General features: G+C 37.5%; 1 protein-coding gene and 1 long non-coding RNA gene across 2 annotated transcripts in view; one reads left to right on the top strand and one right to left on the bottom strand.

The window, feature by feature from the left end:
• Positions 1 to 18,717, bottom strand: part of LOC139953584 (uncharacterized) — a 66,005-nt gene that overhangs the window by 34,350 nt on the left and 12,938 nt on the right. The window contains exons 2-3 of the long non-coding RNA XR_011788000.1: positions 18,124 to 18,177; positions 3,879 to 3,943 (exon numbers count right to left, since the gene is read on the bottom strand). This is a non-coding gene — a long non-coding RNA (uncharacterized lncRNA). The remainder of the gene's footprint in view (positions 1 to 3,878; positions 3,944 to 18,123; positions 18,178 to 18,717) is intronic.
• The window catches only part of LOC139953583 (uncharacterized), a 32,983-nt gene that overhangs the window by 1,446 nt on the left and 12,820 nt on the right, over positions 1 to 18,717 (top strand). The window lies entirely within an intron of this gene.

The raw sequence follows: 18,717 nt of genomic DNA, 5'->3' as shown, positions 1-18,717 counted from the left end.
GTTTGTGTACAGGCATATTTATTGTCTCCAATGTAAGGCACTGGACACCATTGCGATTGTTTTGCATGTTCCGAGCGTGTGAATACTGGTGTTTGACGTTATTACTAAAGGTGTCCAGGGGTGGATTTCACAAAGAGTTATAGGACTAGTCTTATCTCTCCTAACTTAGGACTCTCCATGCAATTTGTATATCTCCTAGGACTAGTCCTAACCTAACTCTTTGTGAAATCAACCCCAGTGCCTTAAAAAGTAAACATAGCTGAGTTTGGATATGGTACGGAACACATTGCCTTCTGACCAACCAGGAAAGAACTTTTGACATATCCCTTCACAAAATAACCATATGCGCTTACATTTTAACGTCATTACAGTATCAAAGATCGTCCTATCATACGCAAATCTCTGAAGAACCTGTTAAATCCAACTACATCATCTAAGATTACAACATATTTTCTGTGTTTTCCAACAATGCTGTTACATCCAAGTGACTTCTTCACATGCACTGCTATAACCTAGAAATATTTGAGTTCATAAAAAAAAAGTCACGCAGTAATTGGTTTATTTCCCTAATTAGCTACCTTTTAGGGGCGTGGAAACACCCCGACTTTCTCCAGAGGGACAAAAGGGTAAATTTTACTATCACACAATACAATTATATATTTCTAAAATACGTATTATTGAATTTCCTGATAGTTTGAACATGTAAATGACTTCTTGATGTGCAGCTATTGTCTCTAAGATTATTTCAGTACTTTTGCAACCAGTATTTGGTATACTTCTTTAAGTATCTATTTAAGTTCTTAACGGCATGGCATTCCCCTTCACAGCCACACCATCAAATATTTTTTGTACAAAAAAAAATCACTTTAAAATCATTTTAAAATACTAAAAATATCATTAAAAACCTGTGGCCTACCCCGCCCCCCCCCCCACCCCTCAGATAAGTGATATAGTTCATTCTAGGATATCAGTGGATTTTACGCCACCTGTCATTAGGTTTTTGCGAAATTACTTAATTAGTGATCAGTATGTAGTTTCATTAAAATGCCCCTTCGCTCATTAAAAGGTTTAATGAGTTGCTCAATAAACGGTCTAATGAGTTGCAAAAACTGAGACGTAAAGTGACAGTTCTGTATTATGACAGTCACCCAAACCCTTTTAAAATTCAAAAACCTCAACTAATTTATAACCGATCCATGAGTGCTTTCCTGTTTATGGTGTCTTGCGATTGCTTTGGACTTAGACTTTACTCAAGTCCAAATCTCGTGCCAACGCCATAGGAAATAATTGTTTTGTGATGCTCTGCACCCCCCCACCTAAATTTTTGACGATGGGAGCTGTTATGATAGTTACAAGGTTCGAGACTTGTTGTTATAAGTTGAAACACAATGGTTTATTGAGCAACTGTAGAACTGGGGCCAATTTCATAGAAAAAAATTTGCTTAAGCACGAAAATAGCTCGCTTATTTTACACATGTTACTGGCCAAAATATCCTGCCATATACATTGCTTATGACTAGTATTAAGCTATTGTTTACTTAGCATTACAATTGAGTGGAGTCTTGGCCGGTAATCTGATTTTACTAAGCAATGAATTTTTTGCTTAAGCAATTTTTTTTGCTTAAGCAGCTCTATGAAATTGGGCCCTGGTTGTGTGACATACACTGGGCTTACTAGCATATGAATAAACATGAGTGTAGACTTGTACAAGTCCTTCGTAAGTATTATCACAACAGGAGCGACGCGTTACATGTGTTTTTGGAACAGTTACTCACACGAGAGAAGGACTTGAATCAAGTCTACATTGAACTCCACTCACTGTCGGGTAACGAATTTATCAGCAACACCGTTTGGCCAATTCCTGATTAATTTTCAAACCACATTACACGGTGCAGCACTCTACGTTGCGTGACAAAACGCATGAATGGATGATTGAACTAAACAATAAGCGGGTCAATGTCAATTAGTAGAAGAAGAAAAAAAAATCATTCAATGCAGCCACAGTTTTAATTTCATAGACATAATGCACCTATAACAACCTTACATAATTGCGAGCAAGAAAAAAACATGCAGTGCAGCCCGAGTGCAACATAGTCAAGTAAAGTGTCTTGTGATTGCTGTGAATTTGAATCGCTGTTGGATAACGAATTTATTAACATTTTTTACATGTTTAGTAGAAAACATCCCTTGAAATATTTCTGCCTGTAATGCCTTATTTAATGAGAAATAACTAATTTTAATAACTTTGGAGTTTATCGCTCAGTGAGCGTTCTATTTATTTGTGTAATCATTTCTTTCTTTCACGTGACCCAGATGGTCGGTCGATCTCGAACTTCTTCATATTTGTCAGTTTATATTTAAGGTGGATTACATAAACTGCATACACTGCCAGCAACTGATTTGTTAGCAAAAACCAACTCAGTAATGTTCCTTTTAGTATAGACCTAATGTTCCAACATCCTTATTCTGCGAGCGAGTAAAACAACCCATGCAACGCAATGCGGCCCACGTGTTACTATCAAGTAAATACCTAAATGCGTCTAGCAACCTAATTGCAAACCAGTAAAACAAAACCCATTCAGTTTAGCCCTAATGTAACTATTAAGTAATAGAACTAATAAACTAACAATCTTGTTACAGTACGAGCCAATATTTACAGCCAAGTTGGAGTCGCCCAATTGCACTAAGGGCAAAGGAACACTTAAGTAACACAAGATGTAGTTTTCAAACAGTGCCTTAAATTACAGCAACTTGATTGTTTATGTCTCTTCTTGGATGGAGAATTCAGCCGCCTGTAAATTGCTTTTTGGACGTCATGAACCACCAGGGCCCAATTTCATGGTTCTGCCTACCGCCCAATTCTGCGCTTACGATTCCCACTTGACATGCTAGCGCCGAATTTCGAATTCCCTGCTCCCGTAAGCGCAGATTCTGTGCTTAAGGTAAACAGAACCATGACATTTTGCCCAGTGATCATTATAAAACCAGTAATTGAATACAAAAAGAACAATTTTCACACTGAAGACATGTCTAGTTTTACAATACGGCAAGTAGATGATTGGACTGTATCACAGGCACTGGACACTATTGGTAATTACTCAAAATAATTTATAGCATAGAAATGTACTTTGCAAAAAGCAATGGAGAGCTGTTGATAGTATAAAACATTGTGAGCACTGACTCTCTCTTTAGAGGAATGTGGTTTTTGGGATAGAGGTTATTTCTCTTTCGAATATTAAAATACTTCAGCATTGAAGCCTTTTGTTTGGCATCTGAAAACACACACAATCTGTGCAACAATTGGGTTTTTCTTTTTCAATACTCTCCTTGCAACTTCGCTGACCAATTGAGCACAAAGTTCACGGATTTATTATATTATGCATATATTTGGATACACCAAGTAAGACAAATAGTCTTTGACAATTACCAAGGGTTTCCATTACCTTAGAGAGAAGGTACACGTTAAGTAATTATCAAAGACCACTTCTCACTTGGTGTATCCATACATCAGCATAAAATAACAAGCCTGTGAAAATTTGAGCAAAATTGGTCATCGAAGTTGCGAGAAAAAGATGAGAGAAAAAACACCCTTGTTGGACGAATTTGTGTGCCTTCAGATAGGAATAAAAGACTTCTGGCTATAGAAGTCTTTTATTATTTTAGTGAGAAATTACCTCTTTCTCAAAATCTATGCTTCTTCAGAGGGAGCCGTTTCTCACAATGTTTTGAACGATCAACAGCTTTCCAATGCCCGTTGCCAAGTCAGTTTTTAAGGTAATATTTCTTTTGAGTAATTACCAAACGTGTACCTTCCCTTTATAAGGGTCTGTATACATTTGGTATCATGAATCTGAAAAAGAATGGCAATACAAACTTACGTGGTGACAAGTCAAGCAGCTTTGGGTAGTATGGTGCACTTTGAGATACCTTTCACTTTGAAGTACTGAGGATGGAAAAAGATATAACAACTTGAGTATAAATAAGGATCGTTACCGCGGTAACGCTTCTAAGATTGTGTATAGACCTCCATGCAATGACGTCATCCAGCGGCCATCTTAGTTAAAAAACGGTGACGAAACGATCGAAACGCGCGGCGCACAGGATTAGCCAATGAACAACCTCCTTTTGACCTCTAGGTGAGGGCGCCCTACTGAAATGACGTCATGTGCATAAGGTCTATTCCTGTATGGGATTCTTCTTCTTTCGTGGACTTATTCGCTTCGGATTGTCGGCGATATCTCTAAAATGTGACAACGTTTTGCAATAAAAATGTCATGGGTTATAGTTTAATTAAAGCCAGGGGACACTATTGGTAATTGTCAAAGACTAGTCTTCACAGTTGGTGTATCTCAACATATGCATAAAACAACAAACCTGTGAAAATTTGAGCTCAATCGGTCGTCGAAGTTGCGAGATATTAATATGATATACTGAAAGAAAAAAAAACAACCTTGTTACACGAAGTTGTGTGCTTTCTGATGCTTGATTTCGAGACCTCAAATTCTAAACTTGAGGTCTCGAAATCAAATTTGTGGAAAATGACTTCTTTCTCGAAAACTACATCACTTCAGAGGGAGCTGTTTCTCACAATGTTTTAAACTATCAACCTCTCCCCGTTACTCGTAATCAAGAAAGGTTTTATGATGATAATTATTTTGAGTAATTACCAATAGTGTCCACTGCCTTTAAGTAGGATTTGAACATTTGCATGGTGGAGATACGATATAGAAAGGTTTGTGAACACCATGTAATGACTATCTCTAATGAGTTGGGGTGGTTCTGAAAAGAACCGTTGGTTTCAACTCGACGTTTCGATCAGTATGCTCTGATCGTCTTCTTCTGCAGCTTTCTCCAGCTTTGCAGGGTTTTTTTTATTGTAGCATTATCCCTTTTTTACGCGCACTGCATGTTTTAGATATAGATATTTTGACTCCCAAAATGAATTAGCAGTAGCGACAGTGTGACGTCACGTGTGGAGAGTGTGACGTCACGTGCGAAGTAGTTTCGTGAATACGGCCCCTGGCCCCCAATTCCCCTCGCCGATGTGTTTTATTGTTGGAGGTAACAATATTACAACACGTTGAATTGTCACCCCAACCCCTCCTCCTTGGCCGATGTGTTTTATGGATAGAGTTAACAATATTACAACACGTTGACTGTACACTCGAATCCACTAAAAAGCATCGGGTACGATCAGTTGGCAATAGTCTACCCATGCAGAGAATGGACTGGACAGATGCGGTTATCGCACAGTGTGGGTTCCACTTCACTGCTTCGTCAACACGGAAACTAAATATATCTCAGATACGTCAGAGATACAAATAAAGCGAGGCGAAGATGTGGAACAAATATTTATATGCACCTTTTAAGGGCATCGGAAACTAAACAAACATTTTTGTGTGCAACAAGGGTGTTGTTTCCTTTCATTAATTTATTGTAACTTCGATGAGCAATGGAGACCAATTTTTCACAGGCTTGTTATTTTATGCATATGTTGGGATACACCACGTGAGAAGGCTGGTCGTTGACCAATACCAAAGGTGTCCAACGCCTTTAAGGCATCTGATAGCGCACACATTTGTGCAACAAGAGTGTTTTACTTTCAATATTCTCTTGCAAGAAATGTGATGACCAATTGAGCTTAAATTTTTAAGCTCAACTTCGATGAGCAATTGAGACCAAATTTTCACAGGTTTGTTATTTTATGCATATGGTGGGTTACACCAAGCGAGAAGACTGGTCTTTGGTAATTACCAACGTTATCTAGTGTGCAGGCATCTGAGAGCACACAAATTTGTGCTCAACTTTTCACAGGTTTCTTTTATGCATGTTAAAATACACCAAGTGGAAATGGTCTTTGATAAGTACCAAACGTTTCAGGTGCCTTTATAAGGACGTTCCTTTCTTTGTCTTACGTAAATGGAAAATTGTGTCCATTATGTGAAAATAGTATCGATGTTAACATCTGTTGGTGTTTTTAAAATATAAAGTTTGGAGGACCGCTCAATAAAACACTTCAGTGATGTCTCAATTTGATTCAGGAATTAAAATGCCTATATACCTACTTGAACGAAACAGCAAGTTGTGATCCTTGCTGAATTCATTTTAAATAATTGCCAATCAAAAAGGAAAGTGCGTTCACATGGGGGAGTATAAATAGATTTTAGGTGTGTAAAAATAAGCATTTTGATTACCCTTATCCGGTGCTTTTCGGGAAGATTCGCGGAAGGCTCTGTTACGTCATCGCTCGTGCTACGTCATGTAGGAGCTTTAATGTGTGTATCCTAATGGGTAAGGCATGCTTCATTGGGCAAGGGAAACACTTAGCGCAGCTTTGCTACCGTTAAGCCACGAACTTAGAGACATACCGGTAAAACGCTCCGTTCGATGCCGAGCAAAACAACCTAGGGTCGGCTACGTGTGTGCGTGCGGTGCGGTAATAACACAGAACTTGCCCCTAATTGCTCCGTCTTGTTTGTCTGCTACCGTGAACTATTATTAATATAAGAATAAAGCATGGTCAGAGATAATGTGTTTATGTACTACTTTATTCTAATGTCGATGAGTCGTGGGCGAGGTCTTTCCACAAATTCAGAGCGTGATACACGCATTACCGAATCAATTTAGCTTACGTTTCAACGTATGGATTTTAGCATTTCCCTGTTGACCAGACGAGACAAAATGCTTTAAACAAAACAAGACAAGGCGTAGACTTCCTTTTGTAGTAATTACTTCACACTGTTCTGCGCCGAAACTCCCTCCATAAACGCATAAAACGCTTAATGTACCGGTTGTTATTACTGCACAAAATATTTACCGGTAATGGCCTGACGTTTCGACCCTAGCAGAGTTAAACTAACAAACAAAAATATGTTGCCCTGACTTTTGATGTGAGCTGGTGCTTTTTGCATGACTTCATTCTATAAATTCCTGACTACAAGACACAAGCAGTTAAGCGGCTCTCAAGGTTGGCTAAACACCCTTTATCAACCTCGTATGTTTGTTTAAAAACACTCCATGCAATTTGTACTGTACACAAACTGGCAGCTGAAATAGAGTTTTTGAATCGATACTTAATGCGCGCGGTTTTCTCCACTCTGTTAAACAGTATCCGTTATTTTGTTTATACATCAATGGCAGACCGAAAGGCCCGACATAAAACAAAAACTGCTTAAAGGAACACGTTGCCTTGGATCGGTCGAGTTGGTCTTTGAAAAGCGTTTGTAACCGTTTTTTATAAAATGCATATGGGTAGAAAGATGTTGTAAAAGTAAAATACAATGATCCACACAAACATGCCTCGAAATTGCGTGGTTTTCCTTTTACCTCGTCGACTAACACGTCGGCCATTTATGGGGGTCAAAATTTTGACTCCCATAAATGGCCGACCATGTTAGTTCGCACAGTAGAAGGAAAACCACGCAATTTCGAGGCAAACTTGTGTGGATCATTGTATTCTACTTTTAAAACATCTTTCCAACCATATGCATTTTATAAAAAACGGTTACAAATGCTTTTGTTTTGACCAACTCGTCCGATCCAAGGCAACGTGTTCCTTTAAAGGAACTGGATATTATTGGTAATCACTCAAAATCATTTTTAACATGAACAATGACTTGGTAATGATCAATGGAAAGCTAATGATGGTATAAAACATTGTGAGAAACGGCTCCCTCTGGTGAAGTAACGTACTTTTTGAGAACAAAAGTATTTTCTCACTCAAATATTAAAATACTTCAGACCTGAACCTTTTTTCAAGGCAAGGCATCTGAAAGCACATAAATTTGTGCAATAAGAGTGTCCTTTTATTTGATTATTCTCTTACAGTTTCGATTTATTTCCAATTGAGTCAAAATTTTCACAGATTCGTTGTTTTTAAACAAAATGTTGGGATTATGTGAGACAATGAACAATCGTGCCCAATGCCTTTAACTCTGAACACGTTTGGTAATTATTCAAAATAATAAGCTTATGCATTTTTTTTAATCGGATAGTGTCCAAAATGAAAAACAACTCTCTCACCCCTTCTCTAAAATAAAGTAGTTCCAGAGAAAGAGGAATTTTGACAATTACCGCATGCCCACATATAGCGCAGCTCTGCGAAATATATTTTTTACCCTCTGGTTTTGGTTTTTCAGACGGAACTTGTTTCGCTCTATAACACCGTACACTTGTTTATCAAACGTAACTTTTTTCGTTCTATAACACCGTACACTTGTTTTCAAACGTAACTTTTTTCGTTTTATAACACCGTTATACACTTGTTTTTCAAACGTAACTGATTTTGATAACACCGTACACTTGTTTTTCAAACTTAATTTTTGTAGATTTATAACACCGTACACTTGTTCAAACGTAAAATGTTTTCGTTCTAAAACACCGTACACTTGTTTTTCAAACTTAACTTTTTTTCGTTTTATAACACCATACACTTGTTTTTCAAACGTAACTTTTTTTGATAACACCGTACACTTGTTTTTCAAACGTAACTTTTTTAGATTTATAACACCGTACACTTGTTTTTCAAACGTAACTTTTTTCGTTCTATAACACCATACACTTGTTTTTCAAACGTAACTTTTTTGATAACACCGTACACTTGTTTTTCAAACGTAACTTTTTTCGTTCTATAACACCGTACACTTGTTTTTCAAACGTAACTTTTTTCGTTTTATAACACCGTACACTTGTTTTTCAAACGTAACTTTTTTTGATAACACCGTACACTTGTTTTTCAAACGTAACTTTTTTAGATTTATAACACCGTACACTTGTTTTTCAAACGTAACTTTTTTCGTTCTATAACACCGTACACTTGTTTTTCAAACGTAACTTTTTTCATTTTATAGCACCGTACACTTGTTTTTCAAACTTAACTTTTTTCGATTTATAACACCATACACTTGTTTTTCAAACGTAACTTTTTTTGTTCTATAACACCGTAAACTTGTTTTTCAGGTACATTTTAATTCTTTAAGCTAGCTTTTAATTGCCTGGCTAAGAGAGAAACAATTAAGGCTAAACATATTAATCATCAGACGAAAGAAACTGAGGAAATTATGGCTGTGTAAGTTTCATTCATGATTTCCTGTTAATTGATTCTTACCGTTTCATTATAAGCCTTTAACAATAGACTCTATGACGAACCGTCTGATGGCTCAACAAATAAACAACAAAAATCCTATGTCTAGATAATAACGTGTATGGCAATTGTTACCTCAATCGAAAATTTCTTCCCGTTTTCATTAAAACTTAATTGGAGTGCAGGTGATGATATCAACGAAAAAAATCACATTAACAACATCAACCGGCGGGAACAGCTTCAATCAATCAGATAACTGCTTAAAAGGATCATTAAATAATTGGTTTTTGCATTACAAAACAGTTGCTAGCAGTGGAAAGCACTTTATGCAATCCAGCATTTACATAACTGACAAACCTGTAGAAGTAAGAGATCGATCAGCCACCAAAATTTAAATAAAATGCTCACTGAGCGATGAACTCCAAGCGGCAAACTAGTTTGATTTATTTCTCATGAAATACATTTCATACAGAAATATTTCAGGGGATGTTTTCTATACCGTGAAAGTTTTATGTAAATTTGTGATATTCACGTTGTTTTTCTTACCAATTTTGTAATGTTCCTTTAAAGGCAGTGGACACTATTGGTAATTACTCAAAATAATTATCAGCATAAAACCTTACTTGGTGACGAGTAATGAAGAGAGATTGGTGGTATAAAGTGGTGTGGGAAACGGCTCCCTCTGAAGTGCCATAGTTTTCGAGAAAGAAGTAATTTTCCACGAATTTGATTTCAAGACCTCAGGCTTAGAACTTGAGGTCTCGAAATCAACCATCTAAACGCACACACAACTTCGTGTGACAAGGGTGATTTTTTCTTTCATTATTATCTCGCAAGTTCGATGACCGATTGAGCTCTAATTTTCACAGGTTTGTTATTTTATGCATATGTTGAGATACACCAACTGTGAAGGCTAGTCTTTGACAATTACCAATATTGTCCACTGCCTTTAAAGGCACTGTACACTATTAGTATTTACTCAACATATTTGTTAGCAAAACAACTTACTTAAAGACACTGGACACTATTGGTAAATGTCGAAGACTAGTCTTCTCACTTGGTGTATCTCAACATATGCATAAAATAACAAACCTGTGAAAATTTGAGCTCGATTGGTCGTCGGAGTTGCGAGATAACTATGAAAGAAAGAAAACACCCTTGTCACACAAAGTTGTGTGCTTTCAGATGCTTGATTTCGAGACCTCAAATTCTAAACTTGAGGTCTCGAAACCAAATTCATGGAAAATTACTTCTTTCTCGAAGCTATGTCACTTCAGAGGGAGCCGTTTCTCACAATGTTTTATACCATCAACCTCTCCCTATTACTCGTCACCAAGAAAGGTTTATGCTAATAATTATTTTGAGTTATTACCAATAGTGTCCACTGCCTTTAAATGAGCAATGGAGAGCTGTAACAGTATCACATTGTGAGAAACGGCTCCCTCTGAAGTATGGTAGTTTTTGACAAAGAGGTAATTTCTCATTCAATAATAATTCAGTCTTGAAGCTTTTCTCGGGCGTTTCTTTCAGGCCTGAAGCCCTTTTGGGCATCTGCTGGAAGGGTGACCGCTCTCCTTAAAGTTTATACATCCAAACAGTTACCTTGTGCCCTTTGAAGTTAGTCCAGAATGAGATACAAAGACGGGAAAGAGATCGTAAGATGAGAGAAAAAATCGAAGACAACTGAACCCACTTCTAAAGATATACAAGTCTTTCATTACGTGAACATTGATGCTGTATTGGTGGATTGTTGCTTAAAGGGACACACCGGCTCACCGTTTACGCAATTTAGGGGTGTAGAATCATAAATAATGTTTTTATAGATGGTTGCTGTAAAAAAATATCATCAAAATGTCACGTATTTAGCAAAAAATGATTTTAAAAAACCAAAGCGGCCATATAACAAGTCCGTTACACGGACCCTTTGAATGTGAATCTTACGTTAGATTTTTCACCATTATTTACATTTTGTTGCGATAATTTGAATACATGATCTTTTTCGTCAATTATTCGTAAATAATTTTGTAAAAAAAAAGATTTAAATTTGGTTAAGTAAGTTACTTTTAGACGGGTGAAAGTAAAACTAGCCCGGAAGGTCACGTGATTGTTTGTACCACTTTTTGGTTATCACGCGACCTGCGTTTTTGTCTTAAAATGCTCAAAAACGGCTAAATTTTATGATTTTTTTTAAGGACTGTTCTTCTTCATTCCTGGAAGACCGTTGAAGTCATATCTTAGTCTATTTTGTAGCCCAAATAGCCCAATTCGGCCGGTGTGTCCCTTTAAGGTATACAGGCAATGTCTTTTTGGATAGGCCAAAAAGAGCAAATACTGTCAGTCACATTGGACTTCTGCAAATTAAAGGCACTGGGCACTGTTCGTGATTACTCGAAATAATTATTAGCATAACAACACACTTTGTAACAAGTACTGGAGAGCTGTTTGGTATATAAAACAGTGTGAAAAACGACTCCCTCCGAAGTAACGTATAGTTTTTGAAAAAGAGGTCATTTCTCACATAAATAATATTAAAGACTTCTAAAAGCAGACTATTTGTACAACAGGTGTGTTTTTCTCGCAACTTCGAAGACCAATTGAGCTCAAATGTCCATTTTTTTTAAGCATATGTTGGAATACATCAATTGAGAAGACTGGCCTTTTGACAATTGCTAAAGGTGTCCAGTTCCTTTAAGTTTATTTCAAGAACATTATTTAGAATGTTAACGTCTGGGATATCGCATAATGGAAAGTATGGTTGGTAGACTCGGTCATTGGTCTGATGCAAAGCATCTTTATGGGTCTTCCCCGGGTGCAACGTTGAATATTGTGAAACAACAATTTATTTTCTTTATACCCACGGTGAGCCAAATCAGTATAAAAACAAAACTGGTTTCCATTCGGGCCCTGCATATACAGTTAAGAACAATATACAAATCATCATACTAAAAGGTTTAAAGACGTAATCACGCTATCAAACTATAACGATATAAACAATATAAACTAAGCGTGAATATGTGGATAAAAAGAGCATGAATGTGGTATTAATTTACAAAAAAAGATTAAAGTCCATTTACAAAAGGTGTCTACAAGACGTCGATGTCACCATGCTCTTCCTTAAACTTTAGGATTAATCTGAGGGTTTAGGACGAGTTAAGTTCCATATCCATAGACGTTAGAACGCAATGAATCCATCCTAGGTTAGGACGAGTTACTTGTCCTTAGGACGAGGTCTTACTCGTCCTAACTCGATATAAGATAAATACAAGCGTTTCGTGAAATCGACTGCAGTGCCTTTAAGTTGGTAACTTGCAAACGATATAGGCTAACGCACACCGGCTGCCAGAAACCAAATCTGATCTTGTACTGCCACTCAATTACTCTTGGTTTATTTAAAATTTAAATACATCTCAATTGAAAGACTTCTAGTGCATCTAGTATACATCACGGGCGTAGCTTCGCGCTTTCGTAAGACCCAGTTTTCCCGCATCTGGTATGCCCACTGTTTTCTTAATGTATCCGTGAGTGTGTTCAAATTCAATTAGAGGGCTTGGGCAATGATAGATACTATGTAGATTTACTGCAAAGTGTTTACAAGGGTTCTAATATCTGAGTCGAGCTGTGTGAGTTGAGCATCGGTTTCCTTGATAATTGCCTACGTCATCACTTTATACCCCCCTCTACCGTTCCTAATAGGGTGGTGGTAATGACCAGGCACTACGGGTAGCACAGCCACTTATAATGTACTTTACAGGACACAGACACGTCCCAGTGAAAAATTCAACTTGTCTTTGGTTTTCCCACTCCGCAAACTCTGAATACAAATGACAACTCAGGAAGACCAGTACGAGCCCTGGGGTTAGTGTACCAGATTGCCTTAGCCCTCGAGGGGCCATATCTTAGCAGGCATTCCACGCCCCGTAATGGCACTCTACTCGACAAACCAATTCAGAAAGGCTACAGCTACAATATAGAGTACACACGTGTGCTGAGAACAGTCACATAAGGGTCCGGGGAAAACCAAACTGATATTGTAATGTATGAATTAATGAAGATGCCATTTACTGTTCGAGAAATCTGGGAGACGGGGCTTTTGAGACGGGACATTCACCCGTATTGAGGACCGGCCAGTAATGATTAAACAGACGTGTACAATAGTAGAATACGTGCCTCGATGTTTAAAGGCAATGTGGACACCTTTGTTAATTGTCAAAGACCAGTTTTCTCTCTTGGTGTATCCCGACATAATGCATAAAATAAAAATCTTTGAAAATTTGGACTCAATTTGTCTTCAAAGTTGTAAGAGAATAGTGCTTTTTCTCCTTAGGGGGAGGGGGTGGGGGTGGCGGCTAAATTTGTTTCTCAGATTTTCATCTCAATCTTTACCTCCCAAATTGAACCCTGAGGTCAACTCGACCCTTTAAGATACCATAATAGATTACTGCATCCATCCTAGCTATTTAACCTCATACTTTTTACGGGGGAAAAAATAGTATGTCAAATGAAATTGCAAGTAAATTGGATACAGTCAGACTCATTCAGTAAACTACTACTTCATTTAACAGTTGGAGATTGAGGGTAAAGAATATGATATTTGGTTATTTATTTATTCCATTTTTATTGTATGGCTGCACTTCGCCTCCACATCACAAAATGCGTGCGGGCGGGGAAAAGAGCAAACAATTAAGTAATGATAATTATTGTAAAGCTTATTACTTCAGTAAATGCACGTAATTGCCTCGCGTAGTCGCTGAAGTATAAAACTTTCTGCCATTGGCACAATCGGTACAACTGATCTTAGAGTTGTATCTTGTCTGCAGTGGATCCACACAGACAGCAAATTGCCGCCTATACTGTGCAGTCAAACCATGCATCAAAGTGATGCTTAAATGATCTGTTAAAATTGCCGCACTATCAAACGCATCATGCATCAAAATGATGCTTTAATGAACTGTCAGTGTACGTTGGTTATGCGATATAAGCAGTCTTGTTGTCTAGTACTTTTAAAGGCACTGGAAACCTTCGGATCAACACAGACCTGAAGTTGCCGCCTCTGCTGTGCAGTCATACACATCATGCATCAAAATTATGCTTAAAGGAACTTGTCAGTATACGTTGGTTATGCGATAAGCAGTGTCGTGGTCTAGTTTTTTGGTTTTTTTTATGCAAGTCGCCTGACACACAAAGCCTGAAGGCCACTTCAAGGTGTGGGCTACAATTATTTTTTTCCAGAGGCCGTTGCCACCTACTCCTAGAGCTGAAACAGGGTTAACCCCTTTACAGTCCATACGGATGTAGGCTTGGTATCATCAATCCGAAGCCAGGCCGGTAGAGCAGAAAGCACTACCTCCCCAGTTTGTACCTTTAAAGGCATTTGAAACATTTGGATCAATACAGACAGCAAATTGCCGCATAAAGGCATCATACATCAACATTGCTTAAGGGCAGTGGACACTATTGGTCAATGTCAAAGACCAGTCTTCTCACTTGGTATTATCTCAACATATGCATAAAATAACAAACCTGTGAATTTGAGCTCGATTGGTCGTCGGAGTTGCGAGATAACTATGAAAGAGAAACACACCCTTGTCACACGAAGTTGTGTGCTTTCAGATGCTTGATTTCGAGACCTCAAATTCTAAACTTGAGGTCTCGAAATCAAACTCGTAGAAAATTCTTTCCCGCAAACTATACGTCACTTCAGAGGGAGCCATTTCTCACAATGTTTTATGCTATCAACCTCTCCCCATTACTCATTATTAAGTGAGGTTTTATGCTATGCTGATAATTATTTCGAGTAATTACCAATAGTGTCCACTGCCTTTAAAGGAACTTGTAAGTATACGTTGGTTAGTCGTGTCGCGGTCCAGTACTTTAAAGGGCAGGGCTGTGTGTTTTTTAACAAACTCTTCCTAACTGAGGATTAATCTTAGAACTTAGGACGAGTTATGTTTCGTGAGCATAAACGTTAGGACGCAATGAACCCATCCTAAGTACTCGTCCTAACTCGAGATAGGATTAGTCCCAGCGGTGCGTGAACTCGGCTGCTGGACACTTTTGGTAAAGTAGTCGAAGACCAATATTCTTACTTGGTATATCCTAACATATGCATACAATATGGATTCATATTCTCAATTGGTCATCGATGTTGGGAGAGAGTACTGAAAGAAAAAACAGCCTTGTTGCACATAATTCGTGTGTTTTAAGATACCTAAAGAAAGACTCCAGGCATGAAGGCTTTAAATATTTTAGTGAGAATTTCCCTCTTTTTCAAAAAGTCGACAGCAGCGCAACAAGACACAGTCGTGTGCGCGCAGGTGGGGGAAAATAAATAATTTAAGTATTTTTTAAATTTTGCTAATTTTGTGCATACACCATCTGGTTACAGTACTGCTTCATAATGTATGCACATTTTCAGTTAAAAACTGTTGTATTATTTAGTTTTAAATTTATGCATATCCGTGACAAGAGATTTTAATAAGTTTCGCTGCGAAACGTGGATATACTCTTCTCTTTGCGGGTTTAAATAAAGTAAAAATTAATGGGACGATGATTATTATTCTAAAAAGTTAAGGAAATTTAAGGAACTTTGCTTTATCAAAAGATGAAAGGGTTGAAGTATGCGACCTTTCACCTTTATAACATCATCAGATTGTCAATGAAATGTTATCTTACAAATAAATGATCTAGTTGTAGTAGTTTTCTAATTGCTTTAATTTCAACGTGGGAATTTTTAAAAAGCAAACCTAGCACAACGTACCCTTAAACTCAAAGGTAAATTATTCTAAATAACAGTAAAAACGCATACCCGTTTGAAAAAAAGTAACATGTAATAAATTTTAATGATGGGTTTTTATTATACCTTCGAGCCCTTTTTAAATAGGTTTCATTAACCTAAACTATTTAAAGCCATTGGACACTTTCGGAACAGAAAAAAAATAAAAGTTCACAGATTTACAAATATCTTACAGGGTTTACAGAAGGTAATGGTGAAAGACTTCTCTTGAAATATTATTCCATGAAACGCTTTACTTTTTGAGAAAACATTAAAACAACACCAACTCTCGATATCGAGAATTACGGATTTGTTTTAGACACATGTCATGACACGGCGAAACGTGCGGAATAAAAGGGTGGGTTTTCCCGTTATTTTCTCCTGACTCCGATGACCGATTGAGCCTAAATTTTCACAGGTTTGCTATTATATATATATAAGTCGTGATACACGAAGTGTGGGCCTTGGATAATACTGTTTACCGAAAGTGTCCAATGGCTTAAATAGGAAACGATTAGAAAATGCGTCTCTATTGGACCGAAACATATTTCTTACTAATCTGAAAAAAAATATTATTTTCCACAGGCGTTGAATTGCCTGACACTCCACAAATATTACTCATGTGGTATTTAATTTCTATATACGTCGACCACGGCCATCTGTTTGATGCTGTTTTGTAGGTCAACAGGATAACTCAAAGAAAAACTTTACCGGAATGGTGGGCCTTAAAAGGCACTAGACACTATTGGTTAAAACTCAACAAACTCTCTTACTGTAAAATAGTGGAGAAGCACTCTTTAAAGAGGGGCAATTCTTTTTCGAGTGGTCTTCCACTCTTTTAGATTGAAGTTTGCATCTTTTTGAGTGATTTTTCACTCTCTCCTGGAGTGAAACCCCTCTAAAAGAGTGAAATAACCACTAGTTTTTTTAAAGACCTATTTGAGGGACAACTCGAAATGTAGAATGTGCATTTAGAGAGTATGCAGCCGTAAATGCGATAAACGCTTAGCAGCGCAACTTGAATGACGTCATAGGCGAGCAGAGCTCCGTGTCGAATGATATCGCTATGCGTTCCTGAGGTGTATGTTCCCAATAAGTCGAGCATATCGTCAAGATCAAGTTTTTGTAGCCACTGACCGATAACAGAACGCGAAGAGAGATGTGTTCCAGGCAATTTCTCACGCCGTGAACAAAGTTATTGTTGGAGTAGACGGTGGAAACTTGGATGTAATTGCTATTTTAAAGCCATTGGACACTTTCTGAGCAGAACAAAAACTAAAAGTTCACAGATTTACAAATAACTCACAGGGTTTACAGAAGGTAACGGTGAAAGACTTGAAATATTGTTCCATGAAATGCTTTACTTTTAAAGAAAACATTAAAACAACTAACAGTTGATTTATGTCATGACACGGCGAATCGTTCGGAAACAAGGGTGGGTTTTCCCGTTATTTTCTCCCGACTCCGATGACCGATTGATGAGCTTAAACTTTCACAGGTTTGTTATTTTATAAATGAGTTGTGACACGAAGTGTGGGCCTTTGGACAATATTGTTTACCGGTGTTGTGTGATTGCTTTAAAGGCACTGGACACCTTTGGTAATTACTCAAAATAATTGTTAGCAAACAAACGCAATTAGTAACGAGCAATGGAGAGCTGTTGATAGCATAAAACATTGTGAGTTTTTTTAGAAAGAGCACTGGACAGCTTTGGTAAAGGGTTCTGGTCCGTTTTGTACAACACAAAACACAATGTCCACAGATTTACATTTTTAATAAAACGTCCACGGTTTGAAGATAATGGTGGTTGAAAGCTTCCCTTAAAAGAGTACTTGCTGAGGTGCAGCTGTAGTTTTTGAGAAACTAGTAAAACAATGTCACCCGACAAAATTGTCTCAGAAAGACGAACATTATACTAGCATGTAACAACCATCGAGCAAGACTCTCCTGAAAACATTGCTCTGTGATTTTTGCTTTTTTCTCTCTCAAAAACTTGACGACTAATGAAGCTGAACGGTCTACAGATGAATTATTTTACATACATCTTCATTCACAGTGAGTAGGGATTCATGTCATTGCCAAAATTTGATCTTTTTGATGTCCTTATCAAAATAGTAAATGCCTTCCGGTTATTTGAATTCGGTTGCTGTTGGTTAGGTATATTTCCCAGGTAAATTTCAGCAAAATTACTTAAATTCCATAAAACACAATAAATTGTACGTATTTTTCTCTTATTCGATTAAATCATAAAATTTGGTTTTATACTTACACCGATGTGTATGTGCACTGTTTCATTACACTGTTTCATTACTTTCCCCGAGTTCTGTGAACAAAAAAATCAGGCAAATTACTCGGGTGGGATTCGAACCCACGATCTTTGCAATTCTAGAGCAGACGTGTCTTACTAACTAGACCACCGAGTGAGTAGCTAGAGGCAGACCGAATCATGTAATTCAGCAGCGGATGCCGCAGAGGTTTATTATCTATATAACCATACATGTTCCTTTTCTATTCATCTTGCAAGTCTCTCATGCATTTGAACGTTTGGGAGCGCGCTGGTTCTTATGTGTACCGGTAATTCAAACATAATTCCGGTAGTCCTACGTGGAGACAAATTATAGCTACCTCAAAAGCGTCAGCGGACTGGCAACAAAAGTGGGGCTAAAAATCAGTAATTGTAAAATGACTTATACAATTATCGGCACAGTCTAGCACTATTTCAATTACATTTTTTTGTTCGTGACACAGTTACACGGATTATTCCTCATTGTCCAGCCGCTTGTTAACATTTTATTTAGAAAGTGCTGAGCTATATATCCACCATTTTACAATCAAATTTCTCATGCTATACTTAATCCTGTCA

Source organism: Asterias amurensis, chromosome 22 (assembly GCF_032118995.1).
Source record: "Asterias amurensis chromosome 22, ASM3211899v1".
NCBI lineage: Eukaryota > Metazoa > Echinodermata > Asteroidea > Forcipulatida > Asteriidae > Asterias > Asterias amurensis.
The sequence above is the reverse complement of the archived record's forward strand: the minus strand, read 5'-3'. Positions and strand labels throughout refer to the sequence as shown.